Here is a 13,409-nt window from a genome sequence, read left to right on the forward strand (position 1 = left end):
GCAAAATTATGGATGAGGGCGGGTGGCCACACAAACCATATATTAAGAAAGTGGTATAAGAGATACCAATTGAACAGTGGTTAGGCCTAGGGCCTAGGGAATCACTGGGAGCAGTCGGGACTCGCAATGCTGAAGTCGGGAAAAGCCAGCGGGATTCGGGTGCAGCGCTTAAAGCACACGCATGCACCAATGCAAAGTCAATGGTGTGTAAAAGTTATAAAGTTACTGTTTAAGGAGACTTCCGCTTAACCTAGAAGGATGAAACTTAAGACACATACACTAGAGGTATGTACCAGTGTGAGAACACCGGCGTTGCTGAGTTACCTCACCCACAGGAAGCGGGTGAATAGGGTCGAATTTGTGTCGGGTTTCGTCAAGCAGGTTGTTGGTGATTGAAGCTGAAGATGCTGCAGGCGATGTGAAGGAGAAGTGTCCGGTGTGATCCAAGGGTGGATCAGAGTTGTAGAGTACCTGAAAGCAGAGGGGACAGAGTCTGGGTCACTCAGCAGTGACCAGGGTGGAACCAGGACGGAACCAGGCAATGTCGGGCGCAATCAGGTGGTTGTCGAGGAGCTTCTCTCCGCTGCCACGTGGGCTCTAGGGCATCTGCGATGTCCAGGAGCGGGTCATAAGTTGTCCCACGAAGGCTTTCGCCGTCGGCGCTGTCGGCTTTAGGATTGGAGCAAACAACACTTGGCAAGAGCAATCCATGCAGAACTGGAAGATTGCTTCTCACTCGGACCAGGAGGGTCAGAGCGGGTGCTCCTTTTCAGAGGAGCGGGAGCAAGTCTCGAGCAACCAGATTCACAAGTTAGATTTCGTAGTTCGCTGGCACAGGGGCCACAAGCCAACGGGCAAGTGACCGGGCCAATGCATTGAGCCAAAAGAAGAAGAAGGGTCCCACGCAGCACTCGGTGAGTGTAGAGGGGTGAGCTTCGGTGTAAAAGTGGCTCAGGGATAAGGGTTCTCAAAAGCCGATGTACAGCTTTGAGGGTCACTCGTGGGCTGCACGGTCAGCGTCTCATGGTATTTCCAAGATGGCGGGCCCCACGCTTCCGGTCGCCTCCACGGGTGTCAGCTCTGCAGGGACTGTGGATCGGGCTGTTAGAAGGCAGGCACGCTTGGTCTTGTTGATCTCTGTTGCTCGAGTTCCGGCAGGAACTGCAACAAAGCAAATGTCAAGGTGCTGGATGGTGCCTGTTTGCACGGGGTGGTCACTCCTTGACCACAAGGGAGATTCTTCAGTCTTCTACGTCGAGTCGGATGTCGAAGGGTCCAGAGTTTCGTTTCATATGTTTCATCAGGATAATCTGAGTGCGTTGGCACTGCTCCCATTCTTATACCAATCAAGGGGGCTGGATTACCTGCTAGGTCCCCTCCTATGGGTGGGACCCAGGAAGGGGGTGGTTACACCCCTTTCCCTTTGTCCAGGGTCACGCTGGGACTGGGGCTGATGAGCCCCAGAACCGGTTTGACCGGATTATGCAAGGGGAAGCCTTGTGCTCCCCAGGCAGTGTCTGGTTTCTTTCAAACCTCCCTGCTACAATACACTATCTCCTGTCTGGGGTGGTGTGACACCTCCCTGTGACAGGAAACCCTTTGTCCAGGCCTCCTTGCCTGAGTTTCAGTCAGCTGCAGGAGGTCAGACTCGTGTCTGTGGCAGAAGCATCCATTTTGTGGTGCTGAGGCTCTTTTTAAAATCAACCGTGTTTTAGCAAAGTAGCATGTCGTCTCCCTCTAGAGGGGTGGAATGCTATCCCCGTCGACAGGACTGTCGAGGGGATAGTATTCCAAATCGTTTGACACCTTACACGACATGTTTTGATAAAGCCAAACCAAAGTTAACATATAACTGTGAGGAATATAATGCACTTAATAGTATATGGTATGGCAATATCCCGGAACAGCTAAGGGAATTGGTCCCGACAGCTGCAGACAGGTTCAGCTCATGCTAGAGCACCATCTCACATAAAACCACACACTCTGACTCCAGGATTGTTAAGGCCTACCATAGGAATGGCTTATCGGTTTATATGTGTCCAGATAGGTTTAGATATAGGCATACTATATCTAAGCAAGGGGTGATTACACCACCTTGCCCCAGCTGAGTGATCAGCCAGTTGTGTCAATTTTGGATAGCCAGCCAGGGGTGGCAAAAGATATGCTGCAGCCCCTGGCCTTGGGTGCACCTATGCCCTGGGTACCTATTGTGCTCTGTACAGGGGCTGATAAGGTGACCCAAGCCAATTTAGTTATGCACCTAGGGGACATGGAATCCATTTTACAGAGAGAGCAGATAGCCTAGGGCCCTGATTAGCAGGGAACCAGGCCAACTAAGTCGAAAACCAGCTAAACACAAGGCAAAAAATCTGGGGTAACCATAGTCAGGTAGCCACCTTCCTACATAACCCCCCCCCCTAAACAAAAGGAGATAAGGCTATCCTTGTCCAGGTAAGCCTATATTGCCTGAGTGGCCATATAAGGAAGTACCTGCACTAGCATGGGTACCCCCTGTCTCATGGTCCACTAAGCAGTCCCTCACCCTTGGGGTATTATAGGGTCTCCGCCATAGGGAATCACTACCTTGGGTGTGTTTATGCAAAGTAAAAGGCTGGTTTGGATATGGAGTATTGAAGTTAGGCTCCACTAATTTAGGGCTCAGCTTCCTCCAATTATCTTCCACCATGTGTGCCTTTCTTTCTTCAACTGAGTTGCACTGTGCTCTCCGGGTCAACCTCTGGCTACCTAAAGCTGGAGGCTGGGTCCCTTGTTTTGGCTTACTGGAGGGACAGTTCAGGTTTGGGCCCTTTGGGTCCCAGGTTTGGCTGTGCCCAACAGAATCCATTTGTGGGAGGTCCCTAACTACTTTTAAGGGGGCTCTCTCAGGAGTTTTTAAAGTTTTCACCTTACTAGGGCTACTAGTTTCGGTGCCCCTAATCTGTTGATGGGGGTGCTTTATTTGACAGGGGGCCCTTTGGGGCTCACTGTCCTTCTTGTCCTCTGCAGCCCTGGGCTGACTAAGGCAAGGTAGAGAGGGGCAGGTTACCTGCTCCAGACTGGGTCCCACCTGAGAAGGGTCCACTGCCATCAGAGGCTCTGTCAGGCCAGGCCTAACAACCTCTGGGACAGCTCCTTCATCAGGGGTAAGATCAGTTCCCTGAGGAGTCTGATCCTTTCCTAATGTCTGGTGAGGGGGAGATTTCTCTTCCTCCTCCATGCTCTCTGTTTGTGTGGAGTGATCCATCATTTCAGGCTTCACAACACAGGAATCAGTTTGAGTTTAGGCTGTGGCCATCATAGCCCCACCAACCTTTTCAGGAGGAGACTCAGTTTGGGTGTGAGCTGTTATCATAACAGGTCTGCTATTCTTTTCAGGAAGGGAGTTATCTAAAGATGAGGCAGAGAGTTGCTCACCCCTACCAACCTTTTCAGGAAGGACATCTTGGGTTGGGGCTGTAGCCATTACAGCCCCACTAACCTTTCCATTGGCATTTACCATTCTAGAATGGATTTTCTGTTCAACCTCAGCCCAAGCTGAGATTTCCAAATCATTACCTAGTAGACAGTCTACAGGCAAGTTTGGTGACACTGCCACTCTCTTTCGGCCGGTGACACCTCCCCAGCTGAGACTTACTACTGCCATCGGATGATTGGTTTGTATTCCATCAATGTTTGTCACCTGGTATGTGGCACCAGGTAAAAGTTGCTTAGAGGGGACTATGCAGTCTGCCACCACGGTTATGCTAGCCCCTGTGTCTCTAAAGGCCTCAACTTTCAAACCATTAATGATGGATTCCTGTCTATATTTGCTCAAGGTATTTGGGCAATCAGAGAAGTTGGCAAACCCCATGCCAGTCTCATAGACAAGATCATTTGGTGATGGGGACCTGGATAGGCCAGGGTCCACCTGTGCTCCAAAAGTAAACCCACCCAGATTCCTGGGGGTGCTCCCACTTCCTGGGGGATTACTGCTGACAGTAACAGGAGGTGTTGGAGCTGGCTTTGGAGGTATATTTTCTTTATTGCCATTCTTTGGACAACAGCTGTCTGATTTCCAATGGCCAGTCTGTTTACAGACATGGCAGTATGGCTTCTTTTGAACAGATGAAGTGTCTTGGGACCCACCCCCATCCTTGGAGTTTTGGGGCCCTGGGGAAGTCTTTTCTTTATTTTTATCCCCACCCTTATCTTGAGGCTTGGTAGACTCCTTCTTCTGGTCTTTGCCCTGATTCTTAGGCCTAATCCTGGTTCTGACCCATTTATCTGCCCTCTTTCCCAATTCTTGGGGAGAGGTCAAATCTGAGTCCACCAGGTGCTGGTGTAAGAGCTGGTTCTGACAATTACTTAGGATCTGCTCCCTCATAATCAAGTTATACAATCATGTGAAATCATGTACTTTGCTGCCATGTAGCCAACCCTCCAGAGCCTTAGTAGCACAATCTACAAAATCAGTCCAGTCCTGTGTCTGTCTTCTGGGTGTCTCTGAACTTCAACCTGTACTGTTCAGTGGTTAAGCCAAACCCATCTATTTGAGCACACTTCAGGACTTTGCAGTTTTTAGCATCCTCATGTCTGACAGTGAGGAGCTTATCTCTCCCTTTCTCAGAAAAGGAGTACCATAAGGTTGCTGCCCACTGTTCTTCAGGAACCTGCTGTACCATGCAGGCTCTCTCAAGAGCAGTTATCCACTTGTGGATGTCATCCCCTTCTGTGTAGGGGGGCACAATCTTTGTCAGGTTTCTAGTATTATAGGACCTGTCTTTCTCTCTAGGAATATTGTTGCTGCCACCAGTGGCATCTAAGCCACACAATTTCTGCTCCCTTGCTAAAGCAAGTTTAGCTTGGGCCAGGGCTAACTCTTCCCTCTCTATCTGGAGTTCTACAGCTCTCATCCTGGCCTTATGTTCTCTTCTCTGGGGGAAAGTCATTCCCCTTTGAGAGTTACTTGAGACACTCGAAATGTGAGAATCCACTGAGGGAGATCTCACCCTTCTATTGCCTGAGGGAACTAGGTTATAGGATCTGGGGAGGTGCTGGCCCTCTCCATTCCCATGTAGGTCCAAGTTGGCTCGGCTAAGCCTCCCCACTGGGAGCTGGGTATCCCCTTGATCATGATCTGACACATTACCATCTGATTCTTGGTCCACCTCATTCTCTGGGGTGTTCTCATTCTCTGGGGGATCTACTCCATCTCCTACATCTAAGGGAACTGCACTTGAAATACCGGGTTTTTATGGACCCAGCGGTGCCAGGGAGAACACCCAAAGACTTCGAGTCCTTCCTATTTCAGACTACAGAAACACAGAGTCTTCTTGGTGAAGTCAAAGATCGTATTTATTGGCTGCAGCCAGTAACAGGTATCCTAGAAGTACAACAGCATGTATGTTCTCAGGAGACTGCTCAAAATCACAAAGTCGGACTTCTCCTTATATACAAAATAATATGCTTCAGGCAAACATTCCTTAATTTACAGTAAACCATTCACATATTTTTGTTTACAAAGAAAAAGCAGAGTCATGATGACAAGCCCACATTTCAGTTTGTCCAGTCCATAATCAATTACCCGGCAAGGCCCAGAACTTTCATCAGATATCGACAGACTCCTAATAAAAACAGGCACCTCCTGCTCGTAAAACAGGTCATAAAGAAGAAACAGGGACAGGTGTGTGTGAGATTAGGCATGGTTTGTGTGCGGTGATCGGTTTATGACATGTTATGCCTTGATTCTGATCTCGCTCAGCCACTGGGAAAGGAACTGCCCGAACAGGTTTGGCTTCAGGCAGTGGAGTTAGCTCGCCCAGTTCACAGCGGAGTCAGCAAAGGTATACGTGTCCTTCAGGTTGGTTTCAGCCTTTAGTCATTGCCTTATGTGAGGGCAATCACAAAATGGCTGCCGATCACAAAATGGAACCCGAGGGTTCCGGACGAAAAATCCGATTTCAGGGTGATTCCGTTACTCGAACATGACGGAAATGTTTGTGCATAGTATTCGAACCATTACTGGTCTGTCGATACCAAAATCGTCATGATACGACCATGTATATGACACGGGTCCAGAATTTTCAGTACCACAGACCCTCCTTTTGCCCTTACATAGGCAATAACCTATACTCATGCTAATCTGAGTCCAGGTCTATATTCGCAAAGTCATTGAGATGTTGCTGTAGCATCATCCTAGTACTTAGCTTGTTTCTTGATACATGTTTCCTTACACACAATGTAGCACAGAGGCCACATATTGCAGGAGCACACTGTATACATAGACAGAGCATGAAAAGAATGGCTAAGATCCTCCCAATGACTATCAGAATCTTCCACCCCCAGGCATATATCAGTTCCCAGAACCACCCCATCAAAGACCAGTCTCCTTTTTCCACGTGAATGGATTCGGAGATTTTATGCAGTTTGGAAATGGCCTGGTATACTGTCGGAGCGTTGTCGGGGATGAAAATGCAGCAACTCGATTGGATCACTTTACATACCCCACCTCGGTCTGCAAGTATGATATCTAATGCGACCCTGTTCTGAAGAGTCATAAGGCGATCCGACCGGAGCTCAGCAGTCAAATTACTAAGGGCACCGGCTGTTTCAATGACAGTGGATTCAACCACTCTTGTCAATTGCCTTATGTTCCTGCTGTTCACCATAGGCCCCCAAAACGGCAGAAAACCTTTTACAAAATCACCAAATACTTGTCCGGCAGTGTCATCATTACTGATGACACCTCTAACTATCCTTGTCTTATGGTAATCCGCCGTGGCTGTGTAGGTGGGGGGCAACAAGAACGAAACAAAGCATGTGCCCGAGAAGTCAGGGGGCAACCATGTATAGGCTCTATCATGGCAGATGAAGTAGGTACCCTTAGCTGCTAGGAACGAAGGGGAATTTCGAGATGCAAAAACATATGTTTCAGTGCAGATGCTCTTCCCCAACTGAGCTTGTGGATTTTTTCCATTACCTTGCAGACATAGATGACCCTGATGGGGTACAATCCAAATCGAGGAGGATCGCTTTGCTCGCTGGTTCTCACTCAAAGCAACTCCATATTTTGTTATGTTCCATCTAACGTAAGCTTGCAACTCATCCCTAGGAATCGTTCTGTACGAGTCAATTGTTCTGCTCATATTTGCAATTCCTACTACCAATGCTTTGTTGCTTGAGTTACTTTTTGTGGAACGTGGGGGGTATGGTTCGATGGCGAATGTGAACATTGTCTGAAATGCCCACAAGGAACCATTGTAACTGAATGGTAAGACCAAGTATGGGATACCCTTATCTGTCGTGTGCGGCATAAGACCACACACCCAGCAGTTAGTTGTGTTTACTACTAATTGGTGTTGGTGTAACAGTTGAACGAAAGAGTTATTTAGAAACTCTAATCTTCTAGAGGACTCGTGTTCAGGCAGAGGGTGAAAAGAGTGTGAAGAAACAGTAGGAGGAGGTGCGGGCTGTGTAGTGGGTTACAAATGTCACATGAAAAGTGAATAGAGCATATCCTATTAAAAACATCATGACACCAAGCAACATGAAAGTACAAAATATCAAAGATCTTTTCTTCGTCATTAATATACACATTTTGTCTTTAAAGTTCATTCGTTTGGCAGGTCTCTCCATCTTAGAAAACTCCATCCTTTCAAATTTGCTGCCCGCGGTGGTAGGGTGTTTCTGCTAAAGAGTGCTTCTGTCAATCCAGGGTAACTCCCTTAAACCAACCAGAACTGTCGACCTAACGTCTTCAGCTGCACTCCAAAGACTTGGGCAACCACGACCCTAGCAGCAGAACCGGATGGCGGTTCGAAAAACAAAAATGAGCAAGTTTCTCAGATGAGAGAGCTGCACAACCAAAAAGTAAAAATAAATTTTTATTTGTCCATAGTCATAGTTCTTAGCCTCAAATTGTAAAGGTTTCTTCCAGGAGCTGTCTGGTCTTGGAATAAGAGTTCAGGCTCTGTAGTGTTCAATCGAATTGACGGAGGCACAGCCTCTTGCAAAATATTGTCGCTTTCCTGTACAGAAATTGTTCCTTTTGCACGTGCATTGCTAAAAGGTAGGAAACGAGGCAAAGTCTCAGTTTCAGAGTCAGCGATCCCCTCCTGGACCCTTCGGTCATACGGAAGAGGTAGTGGGACCCTCTTACAATGAATTCCGTGTATCCAATGTTTCTTTCCTTCCACTCGAACAGCTGATCTTGTCGAGAGAAGGACTAGATGAGGGCCGGTCCACCGGGGCTGGTCATTCTTTGTACGCAGAATTTTTTTTACCAGCACCCAGGATCCAGGATCGATCGGATGCCATGGAGCTTCAGAGGCCTGAGGTAGAGTGTCGTAGACCTGTTGGTGTAAAACACGCAATTTATCCGTCAATTCATAAAGGTAATCAAGCAGCACGGGGTGTTCAAGTTCGCTAAACTTTGTTGGTCTTGGCACGCCCCAAATATTCACCGGGCGGCCAAACACAACCTCATACGGACTCAAACCCATTCGGGAATGTACAGTCATTCTCGTGGACAGAAGAGCTAGGGGCAAGGCATCTGGCCATTGTAAACCAGAGCTAGCTTGAATTTTGGCCAATTTAAATTTAAGGGTGCCGTTATAGCATTCTACTAAACCAGCTGATTGGGGGTGGTTTGCAGCGTGGAACTTTTGTTGAATGCCTAGCCCTTCACACACTTTCTTCATCACTCGACCCACAAATTCACTCCCATTATCACTCCAAACCATTCTCGGCATTCCAAATCTGGGGAAGAATTCTTTGACAAGGGCTTTAGCTGTGGACAAGGCAGTATTATCCTTTAAAAGATATGCTTCTACCCATCTTGAAAAGGCACAAACAAACACGAGTACGTATTTCAAATTGTTGCACCTTTCCATGTGGATGAAATCTAGCTGCAAAACCTCGAACGGATACGTTGGAGGCGCAAAATGACCAGCTGGAGTTGGGGTTACCCTACCAGGATTGTATTTCAGACACACCATACAGTTCTTGACCACATTCTCTGCACACTTGGGTATTCCAGCATTTTGCCATACCGGGGCCAACAACTTACAGATCCCTTTCACACTGATATGGGCCATTCCATGCGCCATTGTCACCACTGCAAGCACATACGCATCGGGTAGCAACCATTGCTGATGCTCTGACAATTCAACCCAACATCCATTTGCATCCAATTTACCCGTACTTTCTCTCCACACACTCAATTCTTTCTTTGTAACTTCAGCTTGAATGGATTTTACACTCTCAATCGTGTCTTCACACATACCAACGTCACCAACCCATCGTGCAGGGCCCGCAACATACATTCAACTCATTACATTCCTTGCAGTTTCTTTTGCGACTATATCCGCAAACGCATTTCCGCGGCCAACATCGTCAGTAACCTTTTTGTGAGCACTGCATTTCACAATCGCAACTTGTAACGGCAAGGTCAGTGACTCGAGGAGCTCATTCACCAACTGACCATGCTGGATCTTAGCACCATGCGAAGTCAGGAACCCACGTTCTTCCCACAATCGTCCAAAACTGTGAGTCACACCAAATGCATACTGGCTCTCCGTGTACACATTCACTCGTTTTCCTTTCGCCAACACACACGCTCTTGTAAGTGCAATCAACTCTGCTGCTTGCGCTGAATTGTGTGGGATGCGTGCAGCTTCAACAATCGCATGCAAAGTCGTCACAGCATATGCTGCAGTCGTATCACCATTCGGCAACTTGAAACACGAACCATCAACCCATAAAGTACCATCACATTCTGGAAGAGGGGCGTCCCTAAGATCTATTCTCCCTTTCGTTTCTTCTTCTGTTCTAAGACAGCAATCATGCTTTTCAACCTCATCTGTCTCTGCTGGAATCGGCAATAACGTGGCTGGATTCAGAGTATTGCACCTCTTAATGTGCACATGACTCGCTAGCATTGTCAGCTCATAACCTGAAAATCGAGCACTAGTTAAATGCTGTGTCTTTGTTCTGTTTAACAGGGTGTCCACTGCATGCGGGACCATCACAATCAACATGTTATTCATCACTAACCCAGCAGACTGCCGAATAGAAACAGCTGCTGCGGCAACGCCTTAGCTACCGGGTCTAGAGTTGAGGAATAATACATGCATGGACGTTGCTTGTCCCCAAAAGACTGTGTCAACACTGACAATGCACAACCTTCCTTCTCATGGACATACAATGTAAAGGGCTTACTGTAGTCGGGGGTACCCAACACAGGAGCCGAACACAATGCATCACGCAATTCGGAAAAACTTTTCTGACACTCTTCAGACCACGGAATGGGATTCGGTGTATCTTTACAAGTTAATGCCACCAAAGGTTTGGCCAACAAGGAAAAATTTGGTATCCATTGCCTGCAATATGATGTAATGCCCAAGAACGCACGCACTTCTCTCTGCGTCCTTGGGACACTCAATTTTGCAATTGCCTGATTTCTTTCTGGGGTCAGTTTCCTTCCCTCCTTCGATAAGAGGTGACCTAAGTACGTCACTTCTTGTCGACAATATTGCAACTTTGATAGAGACATTTTGTGATGCAGATCACACAAATGACGTAACAACGACAATGTGGCTTCCTTACAAATCTCCTCAGTATCTGCAGCGATTAGTGAATCGTCGACGTACTGAATAAGGGTAGAGTCATCAGGTAAAACAATCGTATCAAGCTGTGTTTTCAATGCCTGACTGTATATCGATAGACTTTCACAGTAGCCCTGAGGAGGGCGTTTGAAGCGGAAACTTCGGCCTCCTAAACAGAAGCCAAAAATATCCCTGCTCTCCTCGGCAATCGGGATGCTGAAGAAAGCATTCTTTAATTCAATCACAGAGAACCAAGTGGCTGAAGCTGGAATCATAGTCAGTAAGGCAGTGATATCAGGGACAACGGGAAACTGTGGCACAACTATTTCATTGACCTCTCTAAGATCAATCACAAACCTGTAAACAGGTGGCTGGGAAGGATCAGTATGCTTCAAAACAGGCAGAACAGGACTATTACAAACGTTGCCTCTTGTCTCTTCAATTACATCCTTTTTAATCAGATCGTAAATGATCGCTAACAACGCCTTTTCACCTTCGCTAGAGATCTTGTATTGGGGAATGCGCGGCATTCTAACATTGGCTTTCAATGTTACAACATATGGTGGTATTTCCAAGAGACCTACATCATTAGGATCAGTAGCCCAAAGAATATCTGGGAGAGAAGACAATTCTGTTTGAATTTTATCCTTCAACAAATACATCGGAGAAACCACTTTCTTACCCAGTGTAAGTTGTACTCCCGAAGGAGAACAGTACAAAGTCGCATACAATCTTTTCAACAGATCCAATCCCAACAAGTTTTCACCGCAACCTGTTGTAAGAATGAGGGGTGCTTCTAATTCACAAGGTCCAACAGAAAGAGACATAGGACAAGAAATCGGGTTCCTAACCGGGGCGCCAGAAAAACCTACTGAAACATTCATTTCGCCAGACAAAGGTGCGCCAGGGAGTTTTGAGTGCATTATAGAACTCTTTGTAGCACCAGTATCTAACAGAAAAGGTTCTGACACACCTGATGTATTTACCTCAACATAAGGTCCACTCTGATCTACTGGAACTGAAACAACTCCCTCTCTTTGGCTAAGGCTGTCCTAGCAATCATTACCTCCCATATTCTCATCTTCTGCATAGTAGTCATCAGCATAGTACTGAGCCGTTCTACCAGACGCGCTATTCTGCTGGTCAAAACTATTCATTGAGTTCTGAGGCGGGAAAGAACGTGTGTTCTGGGTGAAATTTCCACGCCCCCTACCTCTAGGGGCTTGTTGAACACCTCGACCTCTTGCACCAGAAGCACCATTCGTGCTCTGCAACAAAACCGGACAACTACTTTTGAAATGACCCTCTTCTTTACAATACGCACACTGATTCGGTCCATACGGTAAACGTTGTTGAGGAAACTCGTTTCTTTGCGAGTTCCTCGAATACTGCTGAGGTTGCTGGTAGTCGTGCTGGTTATTATTACAGGGTGGATAAGCTTGCTGTAGAAGAACTTTAGTCTTCAATTCCTTAGTCTTTTTATCCGCTTTCTCTAACTCATCTTTGCGCCTATTTTCATATTACTGGGCCGTAGCTAAAATCTGTGCTGACGTGGAAACAGCCCAAGCACTCTCAGAATCTTTCAACTTATTGCACAATTCAGGAAGCAAATTATGCACAAATTTGTCGACAAACAATCTCTGGCCACCCTCGGTAGCCATATCCTGACCACTATGATCTACAAAAGTCTCTTCAAACCGTGTGAAAAAATCGGACACAGTCTCATCTTTCTTCTGCTTACATGCAGACAACTTGTCCCAATTAACACGCGATTCGGGCATTAAAGTCTTCATATAAGTAATAATTCTACTAGGGAGTTCGGCAATCAAATCATCAGGCTTAGCACCACCTACTTGCCCATTGTCGGCATTTCTGAGACTAACCCATGTTTCACCCAATTCCTGCGCATGATCTGTATGACGAATCTTACTCCAAATAGGTTGCGGAACAACATTTCCAAACAACATGTTGATGTCCGCCAAATTCATAATACATGAACCCACAGTCTGAGTCAACTCTTTATAGTACCCTGCCGGATTTTTGCGCGGGTCAGGCAAAGACTGCTTAATAGCTAAAACTTAAGCGCGTTTCCAGGGGACATGCACCCATACACGCTGGAAATGAGCCGGCGTGGCTGGCGGAACATTACCTGGACCAGCAGCAACTGCTTCTTTCCAAACCGGAGGGACCTCTCTCATTGGATATTGTCGTGCTTTTCTCTTATCTGATGAGTCAGACTCAAACAGTCCCTCAGAAGGAGTGTCACTACGAAACAACAAGATAGTCGCAACTGCTCATCCGACAGCCTGGGGACCCACAATGGACCCTTTCGCAAACTCCGAACGCACACGATACAACTCATCGGGAGCTTTACCCACTTCTGCATCCCATTGGTCATGGAGAAATACACACATCGTCTCAAAGACGTACCGTTGCTTCGGTTCTTCCCATTGAAGGAAGACATCCATAACACCCTCCAGTTCATACTGAGAAGCATACGTAATCCACTTACGCGCCAAATGATCCAAAACTGTACGTTCATCTGTGTCAGGCAACTGACTTCGTGATTGTCTATGCTCACTCACCGGAGACATACTCAAATGTCCCCATAAAGGAGAAAGCAAACCAGACAAGGCAGCAGTCATTTTCCGCCTTGCAGAAGGAGAAGGAGAAGGTGAAAGAATAAGGGAAGACGGAACAATAGTGGGGGAGTCCAAGGTCGGAACAGAAGGAGTAGTACAAATAGGCGTAGGAGTAGCAGACGAAGTAGGAGGCAAAGTTGGCGGCCCTTGTGTGGTAAATAAAATTACCTATACTTAATTTCTA

The 13,409-nt window shown here is 46.9% G+C and overlaps 1 protein-coding gene and 1 pseudogene across 1 annotated transcript in view; one reads left to right on the forward strand and one right to left on the reverse strand.

Moving 5' to 3' along the window:
* Positions 1 to 13,409, forward strand: part of IL1RAPL1 (interleukin 1 receptor accessory protein like 1) — a 2,420,186-nt gene that overhangs the window by 1,299,465 nt on the left and 1,107,312 nt on the right. The gene's annotated exons all lie outside the window — the stretch shown is intronic.
* On the reverse strand, positions 2,438 to 4,363 carry LOC147697837 (uncharacterized; annotated as a pseudogene).

Source organism: Lissotriton vulgaris, chromosome 8 (genome assembly GCF_964263255.1).
Source record: "Lissotriton vulgaris chromosome 8, aLisVul1.2, whole genome shotgun sequence".
NCBI lineage: Eukaryota > Metazoa > Chordata > Amphibia > Caudata > Salamandridae > Lissotriton > Lissotriton vulgaris.